Source organism: Lampetra fluviatilis, chromosome 3 (assembly GCF_964198595.1).
Source record: "Lampetra fluviatilis chromosome 3, kcLamFluv1.1, whole genome shotgun sequence".
Classification (NCBI taxonomy): Eukaryota; Metazoa; Chordata; class Hyperoartia; order Petromyzontiformes; family Petromyzontidae; genus Lampetra; species Lampetra fluviatilis.
Window position 1 is genome coordinate 10,749,834 of NC_136277.1, and position 13,284 is coordinate 10,763,117.

Sequence of the window (13,284 nt, forward strand, 5' to 3'; positions counted from 1 at the left end):
ATAAGGTAAATGAACAATCTAAGCCTTGCAATCTAGTTTAGTTTGCTTTGTAGCAAGAGTGACGATGTGCAATTTTAGGGGAACTGCATAATGCACAAGGGAATTTGATTCCAGTGGTTGATTCTCATTGCACCGATATTTGATAGCTTCTACCTTTATGCCTATCCTAGACTATGTTGACATCGTATAAAATCAATCTCTAAAACCACTTTGGAATTTTCTCAATCTTATCTGTCATTTTGCCTTCAATTTACCTTACACACTACTCCACACATCACCAATCTTTACTATAAAACCAGTTATCATCCTCCTTCAACTCTCAGGGAGTTAGTTTCCTTGGGCCAAGTTTATTTTCAATGCATACACGCGCTCTCATGATATTGTCTTTTCCGAGACCAAGGTGCTCTGCAACCCTTCTGGCTACCATCAAAGGTTTGTACACGAAGCCATCCAGATATACAAACACAGACATTACTTCAACCGTGATGATGGGTACAAACTGAGTAATCATTGGAAAGATGTTATTAACCATGTAAAAAAGATTTAACTACATATATTTGTACCATCTTATTTGACAGGTACTATTCTACTTTACCGAGTGTTGACATCCCCAGCGTTTAACAGTACTGCTTTTTAAATCCTTTATATTAAGTTCGCTTGCTTGCGTGCTTGCTTGCTTGCTTACGACCGTGCAAACCTTTCGGTCGTTTTTTAACCCACTTCCCGTGATCCAATCGAGCTGACATTTTGCACACAGACTCGTTGTGCGAGACAATTAATGTTCGTGAAAATTTTTTTCCAAAATTTTACACTGTTTAGGGAAAACAAATTAAATATTTAATTACCAATTGTTTAATACTGCAGACAATCATCTGACCCATAGGTGGCAGCTATCTCAAGCCAGAGGACGAGAGGACTCTAGCCGCCACGTATATAAAGTATTTAGAGTGAAAAACTTTGTTTTTACGGGTTATACTTATTTTGTATTTGGATTGTCAGCTAACACCAGTTACAACCCCGAGTCGAGGTGCACCGATTGGTTCTCTTTTAGCCCCGCCCACCACCCCCCAACACGTTCCATTCCCTGGCTACCACATTCAGATAAGCCCCCCTCCCCCTCAACTTGTATTTAAGAGCTTGTCTCTTGGAATTTTGCCTCACTTGATACAGTAAATTTAGCTGTGACGGTCCCACCTGATGACGGAGACTTGTGTTGCCTCCGAAACGTCGTGATTTATTGTTTAATTTCTATTATTTTTATTATTTATTTTTACCTACGTGACTTTACCGAAAAAACCTAATAGTACGCGTACCTCTGTCCATTACCTATCGACAGTGTTTATTCAGGAACAACATTTTCTAAATCTTACATGCCACAAGGAAAATAACCCCCATACATCTCACTCATTCTCTGTTAAAACGCCAAACACCAGGAATGTCTATGGGACCCTTTGAAAATCTTAACTTTATTATTTTTGGAAAGGGTGAAGCCAATTCTTTTTTTCATCACCTGGAACTTCACTGCTTCCAAAATGTCCTCGGTTGCTCTCCCATCTAACTCATAATTTGAAGCTGTATTGTTGATTATCTACGATAACTTCACTTGCAATTGCGTTTTATATATAAGGTTATATGTTTACATGAGTAAAATGGTCACCGTATAACTGTTTAAAGTTTATGTAGCTTAGTTTGGTAATTTGCGCTGTAGTACATTGATTATTTAACAGTGAAATTCTCGATTTCTCGTGTGACAATTGTTTTGTGGCGATTCCTATTTGCCTCCTTGCTATACAGGACTTTATTTTACTTTTGTAACTCTGGCCGTCTATGTCACTTTTGCAAACGAGACTATGCTAGTCGCATAAAAAAAATTTAACCCGTAAAAACAAAGTTTTTCCACTATAAATCCTTTATATGCGTGGCGGCTAGAGTTCTCTCGTCCTCTGGCTTGAGATGGCTGCCACCTATGGGTCAGATGATTGCCTGCCACCATTAAGCAATTGGTAATTAAATATAAAAAAAATTCCTAAAAAGTGTTACATTTTGGAAAAAGATTTTCACGAAAATAAATTGTCACGCACAACGAGTCTGTGTGCAAAATGTCAGCTCGATTGGATCACGGGAAGTGGGTTAAAAAACGACCGAAAGATTTGCACGGTCGTAAGCGCGCAAGCAAGCAAGCAAGTTAACTTAATATAAAGGATTTAACAAGTAAACCCGTAAAAACAAAGTTTTTCACTATAAATCCTTTATATGCGTGGCATCGGGGCGGCTGGAGTCCTCTCGTCCTCTGGCTTGAGATGGCTGCCACCTATGGGTCAGACGATTGTCTGGCAGCATTAAACAATTGGTAATTAAATATTTAAATTTTTTTCCATAAACAGTGTAAAATTTTGGAAATTTCTTTTCACGAAAATGCATTGTCACGCACAACGAGTCTGTGTGCAAAATGTCAGCTCGATTGGATCACGGGAAGTGGGTTAAAAAACGACCGAAAGATTTGCACGGTCCTAAGCAAGCAAGCGAACTTAATATAAAGGATTTAAAAAGAGCAGTCTCATGAAACTAGCAATGCTGTCAGGTGAAAGAGGTGATACAGTTTATGTCCAGTAGATGGCAACAGTGGCCCCAAGCGTTCGATGACCACTTGCAGACCCAGTTAGTTCCATGGATGGGTGCAGTGAAGTTGCTCCGACTGTAAATGTATATTTTACGTGTATTAGGTAAATCAAATACTTGATAATAAATCCCGGTAATTATAAATATATAAATGGCATTGTTTTTAATTGCATATGCTATTAGATGTGATCAGATACATAGGTGTAAAATATGTAATTAGAAGTGTAATTGCCCCCAACCCATAGTGCTGTACTTATGAATGACGATGCAAAGGCCGACTCTGCTGTTCGGGGATTATATTATGCAATAAACATCTCACGCCGATCTTGAGTATTGTAAGTGTAAGGTGTGGTGATTGGGAACATTTACAAGGGTTAGGTGAGGTAATTGGAGGAGAGCCAATGACTGTAGAAGTAAGTGTCAACAGAGCTTGAAGGAGTCTCAAGTTCGGAGCTCTCCCTTCAAGACGAAACACGGCCTGGAGAGTGAGTTGAGTGTAGAGCGTCACTGTGACGCCGTTGAAGGTGGACAATGGAACTCGACGTGGAAGTATCGGAGGAAAGTTTGTGTGCAGCTTCAGTTATCAAATGCTATCCTTTCGCGTTAGCAGTTACTTCACATTATCACTGATCCTAGTTGTAGTTAGTGCTGTGTAAAGTACGGTTGGCTACGTATGATGCGAAAGAAGTTCAACATGTGCTCAATATACTAAGATTAGTGTACTGCTCTATATAGGTTTGTGTTCTCTCATTATTTTAACCACTTATTTAAGCTATCCTGGAAATAAAGTGGTTCCTTGCTTTTTCAACATCTGTCCGTGCCTTAGGGGCCGTCCATAAATGACGCCACGCACCTGGGGGGTGGGGGTCATACATTTATGACGATGTGACGAGGGGGGTGGAGTTTGAGAAATGTGACGTCACACCAAAATGCGCAACTTTCAATAAATATAGACAACACGTTCTACTTCATTAAATAGACTTTTTAAGAAATGTTTTCTGCTACAGCATCAGAGTACAGCGCCACATTAAATACGCACTACAATGGCAAGAGTTTAAAGTGATTTGAAGCATGTTTTATATATATTTTTTTTGGGGGGGGGGGAGCAGAGCTTTGTGACGTCATATTTGAGGGGGGGTCTGACTTTTTGTGACGTCGTGTGACGAAGGGGGGGAGAGGGTCAAAAATCGTCCAAAATCGCGTGACGTCATTTATGGACGGCCCCTTACAACAACAATTACAATTCGAGTACGATGTTTCGCCAGTAATTACAACTAGCATCATCAGACAACAGCCGGATTTGTGGAAAAATCCTCCTTTTTCGTTCTTAAATTGAGGGATTAATGTGATTTCGCCACCTGTGAGCCAATCAGGTGCGAAGGCCAGAGGGAGGGGTGGACATTAATGTCATCTTTTGAGTAATGCCAGCGAAGACATCAGCTTCATGCGCTTGATTCGGAGTTTATTCAATTTTTGAAGAAAAGTATCCCCATAGATGTGAGTCAGTTTAACACGTAGGTAGGTCGCGAAAGCCTACGTGTTCAACTACAACTTTACGAAATTAATTGTTCCATGCCCATATCTGTCAACCCATACGGTTTATCCGTATTCTTGTCGACGGAAATTGAGTTTTCAGGAACATACGGCGTATAGCCGTTTCAATAGGAGAACAAAAATTGTCTGTTTGTTTGTGTTTCTCCCTTGTGATGGGACTTTGTAGGTTGAACGTTGAGATTGATAAGAACATGGGGTGACCAATAAGGTCTACATTGGTCTGTAATAAGGTAGGCACTGATAAGGGGTTGACAGGTAGGCATGCCTACATATACACCCCATACTGTAACTGCATTATGTTGCAGAACTCCAAAAATGAACAATCCAATAAATCCGCAAATAGAATCGTGGATCCCCACGGTTCGTGACCACTACCGTAATCTGTGGCGATGGAGATCAAAACAATGAGGCAAACCGCGGATTTTGGATATCTTCCAGGAACGGCTAATTATTATTTTTAATGTGCAGGGAACTGAGTGAGATGAAGGTGTTCAGGAATTAATCTTAAGAGTGCTGTTGCAAAGATGGTTGGGAAAGTGCTGCCCCCCCCCCTGTGTGGAACAAATGCCACTTGAAGGAATTTCATAGGTAGCTCTGTGATATCTGCTTCAGTTGGCCGTTCTCTCCACTGGTCTGGGAGAGATCCACGTATGTTATTCGTCATGACATGACGCCGATGTCACAATCAAGATAAAGGATGTAATGAGTGCTTTGGCAGAAATGTGTTTACTATATTATATACTTTACGTATATATCTTGAACTTCTTTCGTAATTTATGTGCTGGAAGGACAACAAATAAATGCGAAATTACTTAATCTGCAAGTGAAATTCACGTAAAAAAATGTTTGAGCTCTCGATTTAAAATGATAAATTAGAAATGATTATAATAATCATCATCATAATCATTCACGATCTACATTGATACATGTCTGTCTGTCCAAGCTGTTGCCATACCTGATATACTCATGCAGAGCAACACTCCACACAGACCCTGTATATGAACGCAACTAATTGCTCCATCTTTATCGTGGATGTCCTCTCGGGCGTGTTCCCTTCTTCGGTTGCCACTCTACTGATAGTCATTTCTACAAAGGTTATGCAAACAACATATGTTGGCCCTGATGTGGTTGTGGCTTCGCTTGATCCAGCCCCAGTCTTGCATCCGTACATCGATACCCGGCCCTTGCCTGCGAGCTGGGCGCTTCTGTTTGCTGCTGTCCCAGCTGCCACGGAGTGGTGGTGGCGCCTCCGTCTCCTCCCAGCGCAGGCGGCCGCTCCCCTCGCCTCCCAAGCGCTGCCCTCAACTCCCTCCCCTGAGACACAGGGCAGAGGCAACAACAGAGACAGCGGAACTCGCTGTTTGAGACCTCGCACTCCTGACCAACGACATCAAGCATCGCCCTTCACCACCAAGAATGTAAACGTACATGAGGTAAAGGGGCAGCCCTCGCAACTGCTTGTCCACTGCTAGAAGACAGGTCCTCTAGAGGGTGAATTGGCCGACTCTTTTGTTGTGCTTTGTTTTCGTGCCATTTCTTAATTTAAAAAAAATGTTTTACGTGTTTTGCTTAATAGTTGGGTTTTTATTTGCTTGGTACTGGTTGTATATGGGATTTGGTCCTCATATATAATTAATGTACAGCGTTACGTGATGCTATTAGCATGAATGAGGCTATATAACATTTAAGTATTATTATTACTCTTCCACGATGGCCAGATGTCCCACGCTTTAGCTCACCCCATGTGACCTGCCGATAGTTGTGTAACCATTTACACTGCTGGGTGGACCAAGGGGATATTTATAAACGTCTTCATTATTTACACTCGAACGTTGGAGGTTTGAATCCGGCGAGCTCTGGATTGCTAGTGACGTGCAAAACACTACAAAAGGGTAGAATGCACACAGAATGCACGTTTGCCAGGACTTACAGGGTGATTGCAGTTTGGCGCTTGTTTGACCGAGATCTTCAAATGGTGAGATATCTCCATGTACTCGCATGTATACGTACAAAAACACTTGTCAGTACACTGCAGGATGAGGGCCACTATCACAGGTAACCTGGTGCCTCAGAGATCAGAGTTTTGAGCCGGCACCACCAAGATCCTGAGTTAATATTTACGTTGCGGCTGCCCATGACTATATCGGCCACTTCATTAATATGCACACTTCAGTGACTTCTGTCACTGCACGGGGACAAAAAGGGACATAAGTGAATGAGTGTGGTAATAATATAAACACAAGTTTTGCCAGGTTGAAACTAATTCCCTGAAGTACCAAATTAGAGTGGCTAAGATGCGTACAGTCACAATAAATATTGTTGTTGGGCAGTTTCCAAGCAGAAGGCCTGATATGGTCTTGGGCAGCATCAAATTAAGTTGCGGGCTGGGTCGTAAGTTCCTCATCCCTTGCCCAAATGAAGACTTAAGCTCAACACTGGAACTCTTATTGCACGCATGCGTGTCAACAAACACCTTTACCTTCAGACGTCTCCACTTTGATGTTGTGAGCCACGCCATTGTGTCAAACCATTGGCTTGTTCCACAAATAAGCATTTCAAACAAATAAACCGAAATTACCTTCAAGATTCTACTACAGTATATACTATGAATTGTCACTGCGAGGTTTGCTACTTGCGGAATTGTCCATCTGGTGAAAAGAAAAAAATATTATATTGGCTCGGTGCCAGACAGGCGGTTGTGGTCGTGTTCACCATCGTCTTTCATTTGTGTTGGCGAGCAGTGTTCAGCGTTGGTAAACACTTCGGTGGCATCTAAAGCCATAACACAAAATCCACCGCGAACCCAAATGAATTGTATGATTTTGAAAACAGGTGTATGGGGGGATTATTGCAAATGGTAGGGGAACTGTATTGTTCCGTTCAATACCAACACGAACACTTGCAGGGCAGGGTACGGAGACTTATTTTTTTACTTCAGCCTCTTCTCCCCAGAGTCCCGAGCCCATCTCCAACACCTCCTCTCCTTTCCCACCAATATTTATCTTTTTGTGTTTCACCCAATTCCCTAATGCCCTTTATCGCGCCTGTCTTTAACCATGTCTCTGGGCGTGATCCCTTGTCCCTTGCGTGACCTGGCCGTGTCCCCAGATGACCTCTACACATTTACACGTTCCATATCATATTTTATCATTTTCAGAAGGCATTTTAAATTCAAAATATATTAACTGTGGTGGGGTGGGGGCATGAACTTAAGAAAACTAAGCAAAAAAACACGTTTTATTAATGAAAAGATGTGTTTAGAGGGATGTCACAAGGTGACTTGCATGGTATTCAGCTCACATTTTCAACAAATGAAATAGTACAGTATTTGCATGCAGGTACTACATTCCAGGTTAGCCACTAGTCTAGCTTCATACCTTGTCACGCAACAGTGGAAGGAAGCTGCAAAGGACCTGCGTTGCAATGTTTCGTGTTCAATGATTGCTATTAGTCTATAAACCTGCAGAATAAGTTTATCTTAGTCTCCATGCACTTTTGATAGACAGCAACAATGTGTAAGAGTTAAGTGTTTTACACTCATGACCACGGGTGGTCCAGCTGGGGGTTTTCTATACAAATGTTCAACGCCCACAAGGCGTATGCGCTTCATTTTACAGTGACGTTCTCTTAAGCAACGCTGCATAACAGCGATATTCATCGTTAGGTTCGTGCTCCAGTAACACCATTTGCACACCGAGCTTGTAACGATGCAGCCAAAGCAAGTGACAGCAATGGCGCTGATCTCTGGCATCATCTTTCTTACGTTCATCTCAATGGTAAGTGTGTAATACAGTTTATACCCACTACGAGAAGACGCTTTCTGCTCCTCAGCTGCTCCTAATCTCTTTTGTTATCAAACATTGCCTCCCATTTTTCGATTTAAAGCTTTCGTGACTGCAGGGATTCATCTTCTTGGTTCTTTCGGTAAAGTCACGTAGAAGGGAAGTAATAAAATAATAAAAAAATAAAACATAATAAAACAATTCTCACGACGTTTCGGCCACAACGCAAGCAGCCGTCCTCAGGCGAAGAATGAAACACCCCAAGCTTGGAGCGTATATTTAAGCTGGGTTAGAGGGGGGGGAGGTGGGAAGAAGAGCGCCTAAACAAAATAATTTGCATATCAAGAGGAATTCAGCATATGGAAAATGCGTAGGAGGTGGGCGGGGGTTTCCAAATCAATACTATGCCCGTGCATTATGCAGGATTAGCAGCATCAAAGGGGGGGAGGGGGGGAGCATTAACAAAGGAAAGGAATGTTAATAGTATGTAGCTGTAGTTACTAAACAACCACGTAAAAAAACTACAGTATAAACTGCATGACAAACTAAAGTATAAACTACATAGCATCATCAGTAAACTTACTATACTCTACAATAAGCTGAGTTACTAACAGTAAGTAATACATGAAAAATTCTACGTTGTAAAAAATTATATAATATGCTTCCATCTAAACTTTATTCTCTTACATCACACGCGTCTATACCGTACTATATACTTCCATAGGCAAAACCAACATTAAATTACATACTGTATTGCTATAAACCACCTTATACATTTTTAATATAACACTATGTATTATTCTACCCACCCTAATGTGTATCAAAATGGTTTATTACGTCCTTCCAGTGATTGCTAAGCCAGAATCCATCTTCTCGGTTAAAATTGTCTCTGTGTTTGTAAATGTGGAGAGATTCGTTCATGAGGCGATCCACATTTACAAACACAGAGACAATTTTAACCGAGAAGATGGATTCTGGCTTAGCAATCACTGGAAGGACGTAATAAACCATTTTGATACACATTAGGGTGGGTAGAATAATACATAGTGTTATATTAAAAATGTATAAGGTGGTTTATAGCAATACAGTATGTAATTTAATGTTGGTTTTGCCTATGGAAGTATATAGTACGGTATAGACGCGTGTGATGTAAGAGAATAAAGTTTAGATGGAAGCATATTATATAATTTTTTACAACGTAGAATTTTTCATGTATTACTTACTGTTAGTAACTCAGCTTATTGTAGAGTATAGTAAGTTTACTGATGATGCTATGTAGTTTATACTTTAGTTTGTCATGCAGTTTATACTGTAGTTTTTTTACGTGGTTGTTTAGTAACTACAGCTACATACTATTAACATTCCTTTCCTTTGTTAATGCTCCCCCCCTCCCCCCCCCCTTTGATGCTGCTAATCCTGCATAATGCACGGGCATAGTATTGATTTGGAACCCCCCCGCCCACCTCCTACGCATTTTCCATATGCTGAATTCCTCTTGATATGCAAATTATTTTGTTTAGGCGCTCTTCTTCCCACCTCCCCCCCCCTCTAACCCAGCTTAAATATACGCTCCAAGCTTGGGGTGTTTCATTCTTCGCCTGAGGACGGCTGCTTGCGTTGTGGCCGAAACGTCGTGAGAATTGTTTTATTATGTTTTATTTTTTTATTATTTTATTACTTCCCTTCTACGTGACTTTACCGAAAGAACCAAGAAGATGATTGCCTCCCATCATCTCAGCAAGCCTCCGATCACCACTGACATCAAGCCGATGGCAAGTGTCGCTACTTCCCTTTTGCTGCCCAAATGGTCTTTCTCTCTCAACTACCCGTGATTTTTCTCTGTTGCTTCTCAGTGGCGCTCAGACAATGGGAGGTTGCCACTTATATAATTATCAAAAAAATACACGATGTGAGGTTTTTCATTCTCGTTGGATGCTCCTTCAGTGTCGGCTAGCCTGTTTCTTGCCGTTAATGTTTCAGATGTTTGAACTATTTAAGAACTAAATATTATATCTTCACTATTGTGTATAATTGCATTACACTTCTCTTTCACTGTACATATGAATACTCTTAAGATGTCATCCTAACCTTTGGGGCTCCACAATCATCACAATGCAGGGCAAAACATAAATCTTGGTATAACAAAATCTGAATATTTATTGATACTGGAGGAATACGATGAGCTGTGAAGCTCTTTTTCACAGATATCAGGTACCTATAAGGCAGGTAACACAATCTAATAGTTAAATAAAATCTCTACGACTGATGTATACAAAAAAAGGTAAGACTAACTTTTTAAACCCAACAAAACCATAATTTCACGAACATTAGGATCTCACATTCAGAGCCGGCCCTAGACCTTTGGGGGCCCTAAGCAATATTTGGTTGGAGGCCCCTTTGATGTATGATTTTTTTTCACCCACTAGCTAGCAGTGACTCTAGGGGGCCCTCTGCTGGCCACGGGGCCCTTTGCAATTGCAAGGGTCGCTTAGTGGCTGGGCCGGCTCTGCTCACATTGCTTCTGTATGTGACTGCTACATAGCAGGCTGTCGCACAACCTTACAAGAAGCAGCAGCAAAGCCATTGACAATGGAAGCATATTAACTTGTTCACGAGTTTAAAGACAGAAAATTTGTCAGGCATAACTGGACATCATGTATCACTTACATGTGTTGGGATATAAATGGTGGGAATGTCCAATAATGTTATTGTGCTTAATTCACAAAGCACTCTTTCAACAACTGCTTCAATATTTGAGTTTGACCTCCTCACACAGCCACCCTTTCGGCAAAAACTTCTGGAGTTTTGGCTTTTTTGGTCCTTGGCCCTCAGATTTGGAACGCTCTGCCTGAAAATCTACTATACCTGACCGCCGAGTAGTAAAAACTACTTATTTTCTATGATGTGGTAAATAAACTAGGTATATATTTTTATGTACAGCACTTTTAAGCCCTTTGTTGAAAATGGTGCGGCTTAGAAGAAACTTTGTTACCAGGGTTAGATATGTAGTGGTTTAACGCGCGCCAAGGGGGGTAATTGTAAACAAGTGCGGATAGGGAACAGTGGGGTCGTATCGGGACATGCTGGTTTTGCTGGGGGACAACGGGAGAGACGAAGACGGCCCGTTAGGCAATTATGGATGCAGGGCAGTGATTGGCCGGTTGTTGTTGTCAGGGACAGGGTGGCGCCTTTAAGTCTGGGAATGGGGACAGGTGGCGGCGGGGGCCGGGGGCGCGGGGCGTTGGTGGGACGCCAGTTAATTAATTGGAAATTAATAGGGACGGGGATAAATACGGGAGGGTCAGAGTGAGATGGGGAGTTGTGCTGGGAGTTGGACGGAGACGGTCGGAGCAGAAGAAGGAGATACGAGAATAAGTGTAGAGTAGCAGTGGAGCAGAAGAAGAAGTGTAGAGTAGCAGTGGAGTAGAAGAAGAAGTATAGGGTAACAGTGGAGTAGAAGAAGAAGTATAGAGTAGCAGTGGAGTAGAAGAAGAAGTATAGGGTAGCAGTAGAGACGGAGACGAGGAAGGTACGAGAGGTAGAATAGGGTAGCGGTGGTGCAAGGGAAGAGCAGGTGACGAGAGGATGGATAGGCTAGCAGTGGAACGGTAACGAGAGAGACAGTCTGAGTGAGACGGAGAAGCCGAGAGAGCGCGAGGGCTGGAGTGGACGGAGAAGCAGAGAGGGGAGTCGGGAGAGACGGAGAGAGAGAGGGAGGAATGGAGCGAGCGAGGCCGGCGGAGCGCGGCGAGCGAGCGGAGAACGCGCTGGAGAATGGTGGCGAAATGTGTTGAGTTGAATAAAATAAAGTGACGAAAGAAAAGGAAGGTGTCCGCGTAAAGTTCAGCACTACAGATATAACAAAGGAGGCATTGGGATGCGTTCCAAGGCTTCAGAGAAGGCGGTACAAGAGGATAATATGGCCGCACAGTCGCCTTTACTTTGTCTGCTTGGTTTTAAAATGATCTTTAAGGTGGACTGCACTAACCCTAACGAATGCACCACTTCAATGTCATCTCTCCTGCCCCTACCCTCCTTATGATCTGCATTTTCGTTTTCAAAAAGAGGGATTTACGTTGTATTTTTTGCCCAGTAAGGCCACTTGGATTCGACCAGGGGTCAACAACTTTTCAAATAAGAAGAGCCATTCTTTGTGTTTTTGTCTTTGACCAAACTAATTCGAGAGCCGCATAAACCAAATACGTGATGGAACAAATTGCGTCTATTTCGTGCTTGTCCCCCTTAGATATGTTTTAACAACACTGTACATTTTGTTGTCACCAATCTATAGTGATCCATTCCCTGTCGTATTTAATACATTGCTAAATTATTATCTGTGTATTACGTTACGTTTGAGATTTTAGTCTTTTGTCAACAGACAACTGCCCGCAAGGGGGCAGCCAAAGAGCTGTAAGAGGGAAGCCAAAGCGCCTCATGCCGGCCCAGAGCCGCAGGTTGCCGACCCCTGCGCCAGATGGTCATTTGTATAACATAATGTTGGGGGTAATAAAATATTTTGGTCGCTGCAAAAAAAAAACGATGCAATTTTATCAACACGAGGACCTCCAGCTGTGGCGGGCTGGAGAGGGAGATTCTGGAAACGTTTTCCTGATTGGCTACTGATAATGTAATCAAACCCCACTCGGTGGAGTTCAGAGGACATGTTTGAAACGTCACTCTTTTGAATCGCTTCGCATGATTTCAGAAGATATATACTTACCTTTTTTAAATCCTTTATATTAAGTTCGCTTGCTTGCTTGCTTGCGTGCTTGCTTGCTTGCGTGCTTGCTTGCTTGCTTACGACCGTGCAAATTTTCGGTCGTTTTTTAACCCACTTCCCGTGATCCAATCGAGCTGACATTCTCCACACAGACTCGTTGTGCGAGACAATTAATGTTCGTGAAAAAAAATTCCCCAAATTCTACACTGTTTAGGGAAAACAAATTAAATATTTAATTACCAATTGCTTAATACTGGCAGACAATCATCTGACCCATAGGTGGCAGCCATCTCAAGCCAGAGGACGAGAAGACTCTAGCCGCCACGCATATAAAGGATTTATAGTGAAAAATCTTGTTTTTACGGGTTTACTTGTTTAACAAAATAGGGCGGTGAAGAGCGACTCTACAGCCGACTTCTTTATAAACGATCTTCGTTCCTGGAGGAGTCGTTAACAAATGTATTATTGTATACACTTACCTTAAAGAAAATAATTGTGTTACTACACTTAATTAGATATGTATAAAATATTAACACGTTGCATAATGCATGATACAATTATATATCATTGTTAGCAACATCATCAAATCAACGTGAACATAGATATCAA